The sequence below is a fragment of the Pan troglodytes genome, chromosome 5 (genome assembly GCF_028858775.2).
Source record: "Pan troglodytes isolate AG18354 chromosome 5, NHGRI_mPanTro3-v2.0_pri, whole genome shotgun sequence".
Taxonomy (NCBI): Eukaryota; Metazoa; Chordata; class Mammalia; order Primates; family Hominidae; genus Pan; species Pan troglodytes.
In genome coordinates this window covers 78120475-78135946 of record NC_072403.2, presented here as the reverse complement: position 1 = coordinate 78135946, position 15472 = coordinate 78120475, and the positions used below count along the sequence as shown (strand labels likewise).

Genomic DNA, 15472 nt, shown 5'->3' with positions numbered 1-15472 from the left:
GACATTGAGGCTGAGTTTTTTTAACAAATACTGGCAGAAGATATTAATGGCATAGAGAATCAAAACAGAGTGTATACTGTTTATAAAATTGTTTTCTTTTAATCTGGAAAGAAACGTGTAGTATAACACCAATGCAAAATTTGAATAAGTCCTGGGCTTGAAGTCACTCAAGAGCTTGAATCCAAACCCACCACTTAAGTACTTGTATGACTTTTCACTTTTCTAAGTCACAGTTTTCTTATGTATAAAACAAGAATAACAACTTGCATCTCATTCTGTGGCTGTAAGGAAATAAATTGGTTAAATCATTTCTTTAAATGCACCAGTAAATATTATCAGTGGTTCAATAAATGTTCAATAAATGTTCAATAAATTTTCTTCCTTTACTTTTCATTGTCTGATGGGAGTATTCACATCTCTTTTTCAAATATTGCTCTTCACATCCAATGCTACAGTGGTAGTCTTATCATCAACTGGAGTTCTGACCCTTGAATGAGCAGTGTGTTAAAATCTATTTGCCTGGAATTTTGAGAATGAATGTCAGTTATATAAAAACTAATTGAAGATGGAGTTTGAAATAGAAAATCTTCAATCAAAATTAAACCTTTTAGTGGAAAATATGTATAATAATTATAGGTGTTATTAAATTTGACTATGATATATTAACCTGGTTTTATATTACTTCCTTCAACAATTATCACCACTTTCAATGTCCTGGGCACTTGGTGAAAGGGATAAGATAGTGAAGAAAAAAATAAACTGGAGCCCTGAACTTTAGTTCTAATGAGGCTAATGGTAAATTTAAGTATCTAAAAAAATTCATAATGTTAAAAAATGTAGTTTTACTAAATCTCCTTTCTTAAATACTTTTTAAAACAGTCTGTACATGTCATTAAGATGGTAAATGTAAAGTATGTAAAATATTACATAGAACATAATAATTTGTCAACTATATTTTTTTCTTGACTAGAAAACTTCGGATTCATTTTGGCAACTAAAATGAGGTAATTGGCTTTAAAAAGCTTTGTGGGTTTATTTGTTTTGATTTTTCTTGCTATTTTGTTTTGTGTGTGTGTGTGTGTGTGTGTGTGTCTGTATGCACAGTATGGTGAACATTGTGGTGGGTTTTAAACTTATTTTTCAGTTCACCACCTAAGCTGAAGTTTTTAAAATCTTCTCTGGACTTGTCTATAGTAACTCTATTAGTAGTGAAATATTCTGCCCAAAAAATGTATTCTCATCTGTGCTTACAAATGAATAACTGCAGTAAGCAAGAGATTATACCAACATCTAAGATAGAGAAGAACAATACAAGAAAAGAAAACTGTAAGCCAATATATCTGATGAGCATAGGTATAAAAATCCTCAACAAAATACTAGCAAACCAAATTAAATAGCAACTGAACATGATCATACATCATGACCAAGTGGACTTTATCTCAGGGATGCAAGGATGCTTTAACTTATGCAAATCAATAAATATGATACACCACATTAACAGAATGAAAGACAAACATATGATCATCTCAAGCAATGCAGAAAAGCATTTGACAAAATTCAATAATCTTTCCTGATAAAAATTCTCAAAATACTATCTATAAAAACTGAACCTCATGATAATAAATGGCATTTAAGAAAAGGTCATAGCTAACTTCACATTTAATAGTGAAATTTCCTCTAAGATCAAGAATGATACAAGGATGTCCATTCTCGCCACTCCTAACCAATATAGGAATAGCCAGAGCAATTAGGCAATAAACAAATAAAATGCATTTAAATCAGAAAGAAAAAAGTGAAAATTGTCTCAATTTGCATATGACATAATCTTGTATATAGTAAGACTCCACCAAAAGTAGTTAGAACTAATAAATGAATTCAGCAAAGTTGCAGGATACAAAACCAACATACAAAAGTCAGTAGCATTTCCATATATCAACAATAAACTATCCAAAAAAACAGAAATAAAAGAATCTGATTTACAATAGCATAAAAGTACACTTAAGAATAAATTTAACCAAGGAAGTGAAAGATATGTATACCAACTCTATGAGATATCGATGAAAGAAATTGAAGAAGACACAAATTAAGGGAAAAATATTTTCATCTATGGATCAGAAGAACCAATATTGTTAAACAGCCCATGCTATCCAAAGCTCTATAGATTGAATGCAATACCATTAAAAATTCAAAAGGCATTTGTCATACAAATAAGAAAAATAAGTGTATAATTCCTAAGGAACCAGAAAACACCTCAAATAACTAAATCAATACTAAGAAGAACAAAGCCAAAGGCATCACCCTGAATTCAAATTATTTTACAAAGATATAGTAATCAAAACAGAATACAGAGACCAGAAATAAACCCACACATACATAGTCAACTAATACTCAACAAAGATACCAAAAATATGCAATAAGGTAAAGATACAGGCATATCCTGGAGAGATACGGATTTAGTTCCAGACCACTGCAATGAGGTAAATATCACAATAAAATAAATCACATGAATCTTTTCTTTCCCAGTGTATATAAAAGTTATATTTATATTATACCATAGTCTATAAGTATGCAAAAGCATTGTCTAAAAATACTTATTTCAATTTAAAAATATTGCTAAAAATGCTAATGTTCCTCTGAGCCTTCAGTATGTCATAAACTTTTTGCCAGTATAGAGTTTTGCCTCAAAATTGATGGCTGATACCTTATCAGGGTGATGGCTGCTGAAGGCTGGGGTGGCTGTGTCAATTTCTTAAAGCAAGACAACAGTGAAATTTGCCACATGAATAGACCCCTTCCTTTCATGAAAGATTTTAGTCTATCATGTGATGTTGTTTAATAGTTTTTTACTCAAAGTAGAACTACTTACAAAATTGAAGTCAATTATTTCAATCCCTGACACTGCTTTATCAAATTTAATTCATATTCTAAATCCTTTGTTGTAATTTCAAAATTTTCACAGCATCTTCACAAGGTGTATATTTAATCTCAAGAAATTACTTTTTTTGCTCTTCTATAAAAAGCAACTCCTCATTTGTTCAAGTTTTATCATGACATTGTAGCAAGTCAGTCACATCTTCAAGCTCCATTCTAATTCTAGTTCTCTTGGTCTTTCCACCACATATGCAATTACTTTTTCCACTGAAGTCCTGAACTACTCAAAGTTATTCATGAGGGTAAGAATCAACTTCTTCTAAACTCCTGTTAATGTGGATATTTTGGCCTCTTCTCCAAATTATAGATGTTTATAATAGCATCTAGAATGGTGATTTCTTTCCAGAAGATTTTCAATTGACTTGGCCCAGATCCATCAGATAAATGACTATCTATGGCATCTATAGCCTTATGAAAGTATTTCTTAAATAATGAGACTTAAAAGTCAAAATTACTTCTTGATGCACTGGCTACAGAATGGACCTAACAAGGGAGTAAGCATGTCCTTTGAAGCTTTAAAGCCAAACATTGACTTCCCCTCTATAGCCAGGAAAGTCCTATATGGCATCTTCTTCCAATAGAAGCCAATTTTGTCTCCATTGAAAAGTATAGACACCTTCATTAATGGTCTTACTTAGATATTACAGATTATTTTCTGTAGCTTCCACATCACTGCTTGCTGTTTCACCTTGCCCTTTAAAAAATGCTTATGGTTATATAGTAGCTGTATATATTTATAGAGTACATGAGATATTTTGATACAGGCATACAATACATAATAATCACATCAGGATAAATGGGTTATTCATCTCACCACAAGCATTTATACTTTTTTTGTGTTACAAACATTCCAATTATACTCTTTCAATTATTTTAAATTGTACAATATGTTTTGACCGTAATTACCCTGTTGTGCTGTCAAATACTAGATATTATTTATTATAACTATATTTTTGTACCCATTAATCACCCCCACTAACTCCTCCCAGGTCCACTACCCTTCCCAGATACTGATAACCATCATTCTACTCTCTAGCCTCATGATTGTAATATTAAATATTAAAACAATATGTAACCCCCATAAATGAGTGAGAACACGTGAAGTTTGTCTTTTTTGCCTGGCTTATTTCACTTAACATAATGACCTTTAGTCCAATCCATGATGTTGCAAATGACAGGATCTCATTCTTCATTATGGCTAAATAGTACTCCATTGTGTATATGCACCACAGTTTTTTATTGATTGATTTGTTGATGAACACTTAAGTTACTTACAAATCTGGACTATTATGGGTAGGGCTTCAATAGGATTATTATAAATAGGGAGTGTCGATATCTGTTCAATATATTGATTTCCTCTCCTTGGGGTATATAACTAGCAGTTGGATTGCTGGATCATATTGTAGTCCTATTTTCAGCTTTTTGAGGGAATGCCATACTGTTTTTCATAGTGGCTGTACTAATTTACATTCTCATCAAATGTGTATGAGGGTTTGCTTTTCTTCACTTCCTAACCAAAATATGCTATTGCCGGTTTTTTGGATTAAAGCCATTTTTACTAGGGTAAAATGATACCTCATTGTATTTTGATTTGCATTTCTCTGATGATCAATGATGTTGAGCATATTTTCATACATCTGTTAGCCATTTTTATGTCTTCTTTTTATAAATGTACATTCATAGCTTCTGCTTATTTTTTAATTGGATTACTGGAGTTTTTCCTATTGAATTTTTTGAGCTCCTTCTATATTCTAGTTATTAATCCCTTGTAGATGGATAGTTTGCAAATGCTTTCTCCCTTTCTGTGGGTTATCACTTCACCATGTGGATTATTTTCTTTGTCTTGCAGAGGCTTTCTAACATGATGTGACCCCATTTGTTCAATTTGGCTTTGGTTGACTGTGCTTGTGGAGTATAACTCAAGAAATCTTAAATGACTTTTTCTTTTACAATTTGGATGTCTTTTATTTCTCTCTCTTCTCTGCTTTTCCTAGGATTTCCACTACTGTGTTAAACTACAGTGGTGACTAGGTGCATCTTTGTATTGTTCCAGACCTTAGCGGAAAGCCTTTCAGGTTTTTTCTTTTTGGTATAATGCCAGCTGTGGGTTTGTCATACATGGCTTTATTGTGGTGAAGTATGTTTCTTCTATAGCCATTTTTAAGAGTTTTTATAATAAAGAGATGTTCAATTTTATAAAATACTTTTTCAGTATCAATTAAAATGGTTAAATGGTTTTTGTTCTTCATTTCATTGCTATTATATATCACACTGACTGGCTTGTGTATGGCAAACCCCACTTGCATTCCTGGAATAAATCTCACTTGGTCATGATGGACTTCTTTTTATACTATTGTTTAATTTAATTTGCTAGTATTTTGTTGAAGATTTTTGCAGTGTTCACTAGGGACACATTCTGATGTGTCTTTGTCTGGTTTTGTTATCAGTATAAAACTGGTCTCATAGAATGAGTTTGAAACTATGTCTTCTCCCCAATTTTTAAAAATGTTTGAGTAGAACTGGTATTATTTCTACTTCACATGTTTGATAAAGCTTGGCAGTGAAACAATTGGGTCCCAGGCTTTTCTCTTCTGGGGGATTAATTTATTTACTTATTTCTTTTTACAACTTCTATCTCATTACTTACTGGTCTATTCAGGTCTTGAATTTTTCATGGCTCAATCCTGGTAGATTGCATGTCTAGGGATATATCTATTTCTTCTAAGTTTTCCAATTCATTGGCATATAGGTGCTCAAAGTAGTCTCCAGTGATCCCTTGAATTTTGCAATTTCAGCTGTAATTACCTGTTTTTCATCTCTGATTTTTAAAATTTATTTGTCTTTGTTAATCTGGCTCGAGTTTTGTCAGTTTTATCTTTTCAAAAAATGATCTTTTCATTTCTTTGATCTTTTGTATTGTTTTTGCTTCAATTTTACTTATTTCTGCTCTGACTTTTAATATTTTTAATATTTCTTTCATTTTATTAATTTTGGGCTTGGCTTTCTCTTTCTTTTCTAGTTCCCTAAGATGCATCCCTAGGTTGTTTATTTGAAGTTTCTCTAATTTTTTTATGTAGGTGTTTATTGCTATAAACTTTCCTATTAGTACCACTTTCTCTGTATCCCATAGGCTTTGGTATGCTCTCTTTCCATTTTCATTTGTTTCAAGAAGTTTTAAAATTTTTTTCTTAATTTCATTATTAACCCACTGGTCATTCAGGAGCATATTGTTTAATTTCCATGTGTTTGTATAGTTTCAAAAATTTCTCTTCTTGTTTATTTCTAGTTTTTTTCCCATTGTAGTCAGAGAAGATTTTTTTTTGAATTTTTAAAGTTTGGGTTTTTTTGTGGCTTAACATATGGTCTGTCCTTAAGAATGAATATATGTGCTGAGAAGAATAATGTGCATTCTGCAACTGTTTGGGAAAATATTATTTAAATGCCTTGTAGGTCCATTTGGTCCATAGTGCAGATTAAATCTGGTGTCTTTGTTGTTGATCTTTTGCCTGGATGATCTATCTAAGGTGAAAGTGGGGTTATTAAGTCTTTAGCTATTATTGTATTGGGTCTATCTCTCTCTTTAGGTCTAATAATATTTACTTTATATATCTGAGTACTCCAGCTTTGGGTGCATATATATATATATATATATATATATATATACACATATATATACATATACAACTGCTACATTTTCTTGCTGATTTGACCCCTTTATCATTATATGATGACTTTCCTTGTCTCTTTTTATAGTTTCTTTCTTGAAGCCTATTTTACCTAATATAAGTATAGCTACTCCTGCTCTTTTCTGGCTTCCATTTGCATACAGTATCTTTTCCCATGTCTTTATTTTTAGTTTATATGAGTTTTTACAGGTGAAATGTCACCTTGCACTTGTATGTTATGGAAATTTAATGGTATGTTAACTCTTGAACCAGCCTCTGCTAGTATCAAACTTTTCTTCTGTATCTTTCTTACATCTCTCAGCCTTCACAGGTTTGAAGTGAGTTAGGCCCTTGACCTGAAGTAGGCTTTGGCTTAAAGAAATGTTGTGTCTGGTTTGATCTTCTATCCAGAACACTCACTTTCTCCATATCAGCAATAAGACTGTTTTGCTTTCTTATAATTTATGTGTCCACTAGAGTCTCATTTTAACTTCCTTTGAAAATCTCTCTATTGCATACACAGCTTGGGTAACTGTTTGGCACACGAGGCTTGCCTTTCGGCCTATCTTATGTTTCTACATGCATTTCTCTCTAAGCCTAATGATTTTTTCAAGCATTTGATTAAAGTGAGGGATGTGGAATTCTTTCTTTTACATGAACACTTAGAGGCCATTAGAAGGTTATTAATTGGGCTAATTTCAATACTGTTGTATCTCAGGGAATAGGGAGGCCCAAGAAGAAGGAGAAATGGGGAATGGCTGGTCAGTACAATAGTCAAAGCACAAACAGTCTCTATCAATTAAGTTTGTCATCTTTTATGGGTAGAGTTTGTGATGCCCAAAACTACTACAATAGTAACATCAAAGATCAGTAATCACAGGTCACCATAACAAATATAATAATTTTTTAAAGGTTAAATATTGAAAAAATAACAAAACTGTGACACAGAAAACACAAAGCGAGCATATATTGTTGGAAAAATAATGCCAATAAAATTGAATGACACCGGGTTGTCACAAACCTTCAATTTGTTAAAAAAAAAATCAGTATTGTGAAGTACAATAAATTGAAGTATGCTTGTAGTCACTTTAGTAAAGGGTGTTGGAAAAACCGGATAGCCATAATAAAATTAAAATTGGATTCTTATCTTACACTATACACATAAATCAACTCAAATAGACTATAGACTTAAATATAAGTCATGATATTATCAATATTCCAGAAGAAAATCTTCTTACTATTGGTCTTGGCAATAGTTTGTTTGGCTATGACACCAGAAGCACATGTAACAAAATAAAAAACAAACAAATGGAGCTACATCTAACTAAAAAGTTTTTGCACAATAAAGTAAACAACACAATAAAAAGACAACTTATCAAAGGTCACAAAATATTTTCAAACCATTTATCTGATGAACGGCTAATATGCAAAAGACATAAAGAACTCATACAACTCAACAGCAAAAATGAAAACAAATAAACCAATTAAAAATAGCCAAATGACCTGAAAAGACATTTCTCGAAAGAAGATATGCAAAAGGCTAGCAGATATCTGAAGAAATCTTCAACATCACTATTCAGCAGGGAAATGCACATCAAATCCATATTGAGATGTCTCCTCACATCTGTGAGGATGACTATTATTTAAAAAGTAAAATAAAAAGTTAGTGAAAATTTAGAGAAAAGAAAACCCATGTACACTATTGGTAGTATTGTTATTTGGTAGAGCCATCATAGCAAACAATATAGGGGTTCCTCAAAAAACCAGAAGTGTTTCTATCATAAGACACAGCAATCTCATGATGTAGTATACACCCAAAAGAAATGAAATCAGTCTTTTGACAACATATCTGCACCCACATGTTCATTGCAGTATTACTCACAATAGCCATAATATACAAAATTCTAGGAACTGGTCAATGAATGAATACATAAAGAATATGCAGTGCCTGTACACAATGGAATACAACTCAGCCTTAAAAAAAAGGAAACTCTGCCATTTGTGACATGTATAAACCTGGAGGACATTATTTTAAGTGAAATAAGCCAGACACAGAGAGAAAAATATTGTGTGATCTCACTTATATGTGCAATATAAAAATTTGGATTCATAGAGAGTAAATGGTGGTCGCAGGAGGCATGTGGTTCACAGGATAAAAACTTTTATTTATAAGTGACTAAGTTCTGGAGACCTAATGTACATCATCACTATAGTTCATAATAACGTATTGTACATTTGAAAGTTGCTAGGGAGTAGATATAGAATGTTCTTCCCCTCTCTCCCTTGCACCCCCCAAAAAGAGAAGTAAGAGATAGTTTAATTAGCTTGATTGGGAGTCCATTTACAATGTACACATGTATCAAAATATTGCACAGTATATCTGAAATACATGCAATATTTATTTATCACTCATACCTAAATAAAACTGAAAAAGATTATACAATGTGGATAATTATAGTAGCTTGTATTTGTATCATATTTTTGAATTTGTCTTAAAGAGAAGTAAAAAGGGACTTGTTTTGAAATTAAGATAATTAGTTTTTAATTATTTGATGCTTATATTACTTTCTCAGATATAATATACACATTAACTTATTTTGCTTTTGCCAAAAACAATTATACATAATAGGCAGCTTTTGTATATATCATGGTATTAGTGAGTGTAATTAAATTTTAAAATACATTTTTAAAAAAACTTCTTTGTGAATTTAGATTAAAAACAATGGGGAAAGAATAAAAAGTATATACAAAAGTGTCGATTTTCTTAGAGGAAATAAGAAATTAGAATAAATAATGTGAGGTATTATAATTAATGCAGTGACAAATAAATGGATACTAGTTGATGAAGGAATGTTTTACAAGTTTTCACACCCATATTTAATGATTTTTGCAAATTAGCCTTGAAGAAAAGCATTCAAGTGGGGAAACAAGTAGCTTTTGCTGTTAATAAAACTAATGCAAGAACAGTATCCATTAGGTATTTACATAGTGAATATTTGTCTACTATTCCCCTTAATGAAAATAAAGTTTCAATTAGAAAGTCACTAAGGATTTGTTTCAGAAAATCTAATTGGCTATATATTTAAGTAAGTATTTAAACTGTGTGAAATAAAAGAAAGCTAGAAGAATGAGAAACATCAAAAGGAGGGAGAAATTAGGAAGCCAGAACTTGGAATAGGTAATGGACAAGATAATTTTTTTCAAAGATGTATTGTGAAAGGACTGCCTTGCTGTCTTCAAAGCCAGCTCAAAAATTGCACTTTATTATCACCATTATTATTTCTGCAATCACTGTAACCACAGACATGCACAGCTTTACAGAGGCATGAGTAACAAGGAAGATAATTCACCACCCTTCCTTAGGACAATATTAGGAATTTGAAAGAAATATGTTTTCTCTTGTGTGAATAATAAGTGTTCATAGATGATATTAGATTTATTTTGAAGCATCACAGATAATTCCAATGACAAATGCATTTCATTGTATCTTTTACATTACTTTCTCAATTAAGCAATTTAGAGAGGATCTACTGTATATTTACTGCAGCATTAGGCAAGACCTCCAATTAACCTAGTGAAGCCGCTGGATGTTAGCATTACCTTGGACAATCAAATGGATATTTTCTTATCCAGAAGGCTATAGTTTTTTATAGTAAACCCCAAATACTTGTCATGATGGGATGACAATAGACCAAAATGAAAATACCTAGTATTCTAGTAGATATATAGGCTACAAAACAATGTTTAATAAAATACCCAGCCATTCTAACTGGTGTGAGATGGTATCTCATAGTGGTTTTGATTTGCATTTCTCTGATGGCCAGTGATGATGAGCATTTTTTCATGTGTTTTTTGGCTGCATAAATGTCTTCTTTTGAGAAGTGTCTGTTCATGTCCTTCGCCCACTTTTTGATGGGGTTGTTTGTTTTTTTCTTGTAAATTTGTTTGAGTTCATTGTAGATTCTGGATATTAGCCCTTTGTCAGATGAGTAGGTTGCGAAAATTTTCTCCCATGTTGTAGGTTGCCTGTTCACTCTGATGGTAGTTTCTTTTGCTGTGCAGAAGCTCTTTAGTTTAATTAGATCCCATTTGTCAATTTTGTCTTTTGTTGCCATTGCTTTTGGTGTTTTGGACATGAAGTCCTTGCCCATGCCTATGTCCTGAATGGTATTGCCTAGGTTTTCTTCTAGGGTTTTTACGGTTTTAGGTCTAACGTTTAATCATTACAAAGTCAGGAAACAACAGGTGCTGGAGAGGATGTGGAGAAATAGGAACACTTTTACACTGTTGGTGGGACTGTAAACTAGTTCAACCATTGTGGAAGTCAGTGTGGCGATTCCTCAGGGATCTAGAACTAGAAATACCATTTGACCCAGCCATCCCATTCCTGGGTATATACCCAAAGGACTATAAATCATGCTGCTATAAAGACACATGCACACGTATGTTTATTGCAGCATTATTCACAATAGCAAAGACTTGGAACCAACCCAAATGTCCAACAATGATAGACTGGATTAAGAAAATGTGGCACATATACACCATGGAATACTATGCAGCCATAAAAAATGATGAGTTCGTGTCCTTTGTAGGGACATGGATGAAATTGGAAATCATCATTCTCAGTAAACTATAGCAAGATAAAAAAACCAAACACCACATATTCTCACTCATAGGTGGGAATTGAACAATGAGATCACATGGACACAGGAAGGGGAATATCACACTCTGGGGACTGTGGTGGGGTGGGGGGAGGGGGGAAGGATAGCATTGGGAGATATACCTAATGCTAGGTGACGAGTTAGTGGGTGCAGCGCACCAGCATGGCACATGTATACATATGTAACTAACCTGCACAATGTGCACATGTACCCTAAAACTTAAAGTATAATAAAAAAACAAACAAAAATACCCAGCACGATATGTCAGCTAAGGTACGGGAAAAGTCCTTTACAGAAGACACCCCTAAGTAATCTATTATTTTCACATAAAAATATCTTACAAATAAATAAATAAAAATATCTTTAAAATTTTGTGGAAATATTTATAGGTTATTTATTTGTTTGTGGGGAGGTATACCTCAAAAATACGTTCACTGAAACAAAGTTTAAATAACAATAATAATAATAATGAAACATTTATCAGCAATGTATTCCAATCAACTAAAAAAACACAACAATGTATCTTAAGCTCTAAGTTTGACTCCATAGAATGCTTAAAATTTTTAACTTTAGGTTTATAGCTCATTTATTAAATTTTTCTTGTAAATTTTATTAAATTAATTTTTGTAAAGAAGAAAAATTACTTACATTAGTCACAGAAGCAGTTAATTAAGAGGTAGCCATGAGGCTGCAGCTGTAATGTAGGATCTGCGTGGGACAGGTGGGGACACTGAATGGCAAAGAGAAAAAATGAGAGTAGAAATGAGACTTGAATCCATGCGGTGCATATTATAAGTACTTTAATGGAATCTAAATATTTATTTTATTTACTTTCATAAGCCAATAAACACCTTTATTACTAATTTTACAATGTTTACTAACATTCAAGATTACTTTGGAATTTTGTGGAAATATTTTACTACTGGTAAGAGGATAAAGATTACTATTAATGCAAATTAGATTTTTCTATTTATAACTTTAAACAAATTAAAGGCCTAAAATTAACTCTGAAATTTCTCTATGTATATAAAGTTTAATAAGCATATTTCTGTAACAATATATAATTTAACACATAAAATGTAATTATGTTCTTACTTCATATGGTAGATTTTTCTATAAAAATTAATTTCACTCTTTTAAAATAACCAATAAAGAGAAGCAGTAAATTTTACCCTGATTACATGAGCAAACAGTTAAAGTTAAATTTATAATTTTTAACTAAAAGTTGAAAAAATGGGAAATCAGTTTGGATTTTTTCTCCAAAATAAAAATACTATATTGTAACCAAGTCAAAACTTTTACAGCTCACTGTATGTCAGCCAATAAGTCAAGGGACTAGTTGATGGAGCAAAGAGTTGACTTTATTTAGAAAGCCAGCAAAACGAGAAGATGGTGGACTTCCATCCTAAAGAACCATCTTAATATGAATTTTAGATACCTTTTATGTTAGGGGAAGAGGAAAGAGGGAGGAGGTTGAGGTCAAGATATGATTGATGACCACAAACATCTATGCAGCAGTGAGGGTCTGACGAGATTGTGAAACTTCTTTGTTCTTGATCCGGTCACAGTGCTCTTACAAAACTTTAGCATAACATTTTTATTTGTGTGTACGCCCTCTTTATATCCTCAAGGTTTAGTTTGGGGAAAGGACTATTATCATTCTTGCCTTAAAGTTGAACTAAAAACTAAGTTACTCCCATTGTTAGTTTTTCTTACAAGCAGAGATAAGTAAAAGGATTTATCCTAAAAGTTATCACCACAGGGAGAGGAAGAGTTAGAAGCAAAATGGAGATAGTCATGCTGGGCCCCCTTTTCACTGGTACATATATGGCTTTCTATGACAGAGTAGGAGTTTGTGCAGTCCCATTTCTCTTGAATGTCATACAATAGCTTTGGTGACATGAGTGTGGATACAAAAGGTTGTCACACTTGCCCTTTTCCCTCACTGGCAGAAGGCAGCCACCTCACATGAGAAGTCAGAGGACCCACTGAGCTGTTAACTCTTAAGCCACCTGTGGACAGCAGAACTTACAGAGCACTGTAACACTCCCTCTGGGCCTTCAGAGGTTGCAGCCACGCCCCCTAGATGCTGCTGCGGGGCATGCATGGAAGCTGCTCCTGCAGGTGCCCAAAATCACTAGTCCTGGTTTCTGCACCCACTCACCCATGAGCTCCCTCCCATGAGGTGTGGAATGCAGCAGGTCTGAGTGAGTGAAGTTTACTTCTGCCAGCACTGAAGTGGCTGAGTAGTTCCAAACATTCATGCACTCCAGTTCCCACCTCATTCACTCACATGCTCCCTCCCATGAGGAGCTGAAAGCTGTGGACTGGGTAAATGAGGCACCCCTGTCAAGGGTCCCACGAGGGGTCACGGAAATATCCCGCTTCATCTGGGGATATGTCTGGGATGTATCAGAAGGGTGAATAAATAAATGCAGATATACTGGATCTGTGTCTTTACTTTTTTCCCAAGACTCCTTGTCCTCAGACTTTCCTCCGAGCTATGCCATTTTCAGATAACAGGATGCAACCCTGCCATCTCTCTCTTTCAGGTGAAAGAAAGGTTGGCTCAGTTTCCTTTCATGAAGGTCTACCTATCATGTGGGACCAGAATAAAGTCCTGGAGCTACACTGAAGTCATCTGGCCAAAGACACTCTTCAGCGTTGCTGGAAGGCCCCTAGACTGGGCCCTGTCTTCAACCACCTGACAACCAGACTTTTCTGTCGCATCTTTTCCGTTCTTCTTTCAGGGTGTGAAATGGCTCCTATCTCTTCTTTTATAATGTTAAGGGTTTTGCTACAAACTGCAGAAATGTTATTAGGTAAAATGGGCATTTGGGCCAGCCACCAGATATGCAGTTCGGAAAATGTGATTTCCATTTGTTCTTAGAGATGCCATCCCAACCCCCTCCCCAACGGTGAGTGCAGCACACAGTGGCTCCCTCCTTACCTTCTCCCCTCCCAGCTGGGGTACTTGGGTGTGTTCGCAGCATGCACTTGCCACACCCAATGGCCATGTGGTGTGGGTGAGACCCGCAGCCGCTGCCAGGGTCCCAAGACACTCTAGGGCGCCAGGGGCCCCATGCAGCCAGTTGACCAGTGTTTCCCACTTGCAGTCCCCTTCTGCCACATGCCCAAAGAGTCTTTCTTCCTCTGTCTGAGGGGTCCAGCTCGGTCCAACCCACGGGAAGAATAGGGTGATTCAAGGAACCCATATTCATAGAGCAAGAGTTTCTTCGGCCGGGCGCGGTGGCTCACACCTGTAATCCCAACACTTTGGGAGGCCGAGGTGGGCGGATCATGAGGTCAGAGATCGAGACCATCCTGGCTAACATGGTGAAACCATGTCTCTACTAAAAATACAAAAAATTAGCCGGGCATCGTGGCGGGCGCCTGTAGCCCCAGCTACTCAGAAGGCTGAGGCAGGAGAATGGCGTGAACCCGGGAGGCGGAGCTTGCAGTGAGCCGAGATGGCGCCACTGCACTCCAGGCTGGGCGACAGAGTGAGACCCCGTCAAAAAAAAAAAAAAAAAAAAGATTCTTCTCGCACTTGAAAGTAAAATCAGATCTGATGGATCCAAAGCCAGGCCACAGGCACAGTGTAAATTGGCAGGACTAATTTCTGCCGATTACGCCCTCTCTTCTTGGAAAGAGGCCATGCTCAATGGCATAGATAAGGCTCAGGGAACCCAAAAATTGGGGATGGAGATGTAGGTGTGTGTGTGTGAATAATTCCTTTTCCCTAGGGCCTTCCTGCTTTATGAGTGCAGGCCACAACGGCACCCATGGGTGGTGTCTAAGGTCTCCAGGTCTCTGGGATAAAAAGACAAAACAGAAAAGAGGGAATCCTGTATTCTTTCTCTCCCACATGCTGAGTTTTTGCTGAAAGAGGGAAGGGAAATGTGGGACATCTATTTTCCTCTTCAGAATGGGTGACCAACTATCTTCACCATCCTCAGTCTCTATTTCTCCGAAGTGTATTTTGAATCACGGGGGCTGCTTTGATCCTTAGACTCTGGAGCAAAAATGTGTTTTGCACAAAGGCTTAGCCAAATTATAATCTGCTAGAAGGACTGACTTGGGAAGGACCCATTCATCTTCATACCATCCTGCAGTTGGACCTTTTCTGTAAATATGAAGACAAGTGGTCTGAGGCCCCATATGTGCAGGCTTTCTTTACCCTTCAGGGTAATCCAGGCCTTTGTCAACAGTGTA

At 34.9% G+C, this 15472-nt stretch overlaps 1 long non-coding RNA gene across 3 annotated transcripts in view; it reads right to left on the bottom strand.

Annotated features, from left to right (window-relative positions):
* The window catches only part of LOC107975187 (uncharacterized), a 167648-nt gene that overhangs the window by 16809 nt on the left and 135367 nt on the right, over positions 1-15472 (bottom strand). For all 3 annotated transcript variants that reach the window (XR_008548554.2, XR_008548556.1, XR_001718499.3), the window contains exon 11: positions 11906-11987. This is a non-coding gene — a long non-coding RNA (uncharacterized LOC107975187). The remainder of the gene's footprint in view (positions 1-11905; positions 11988-15472) is intronic.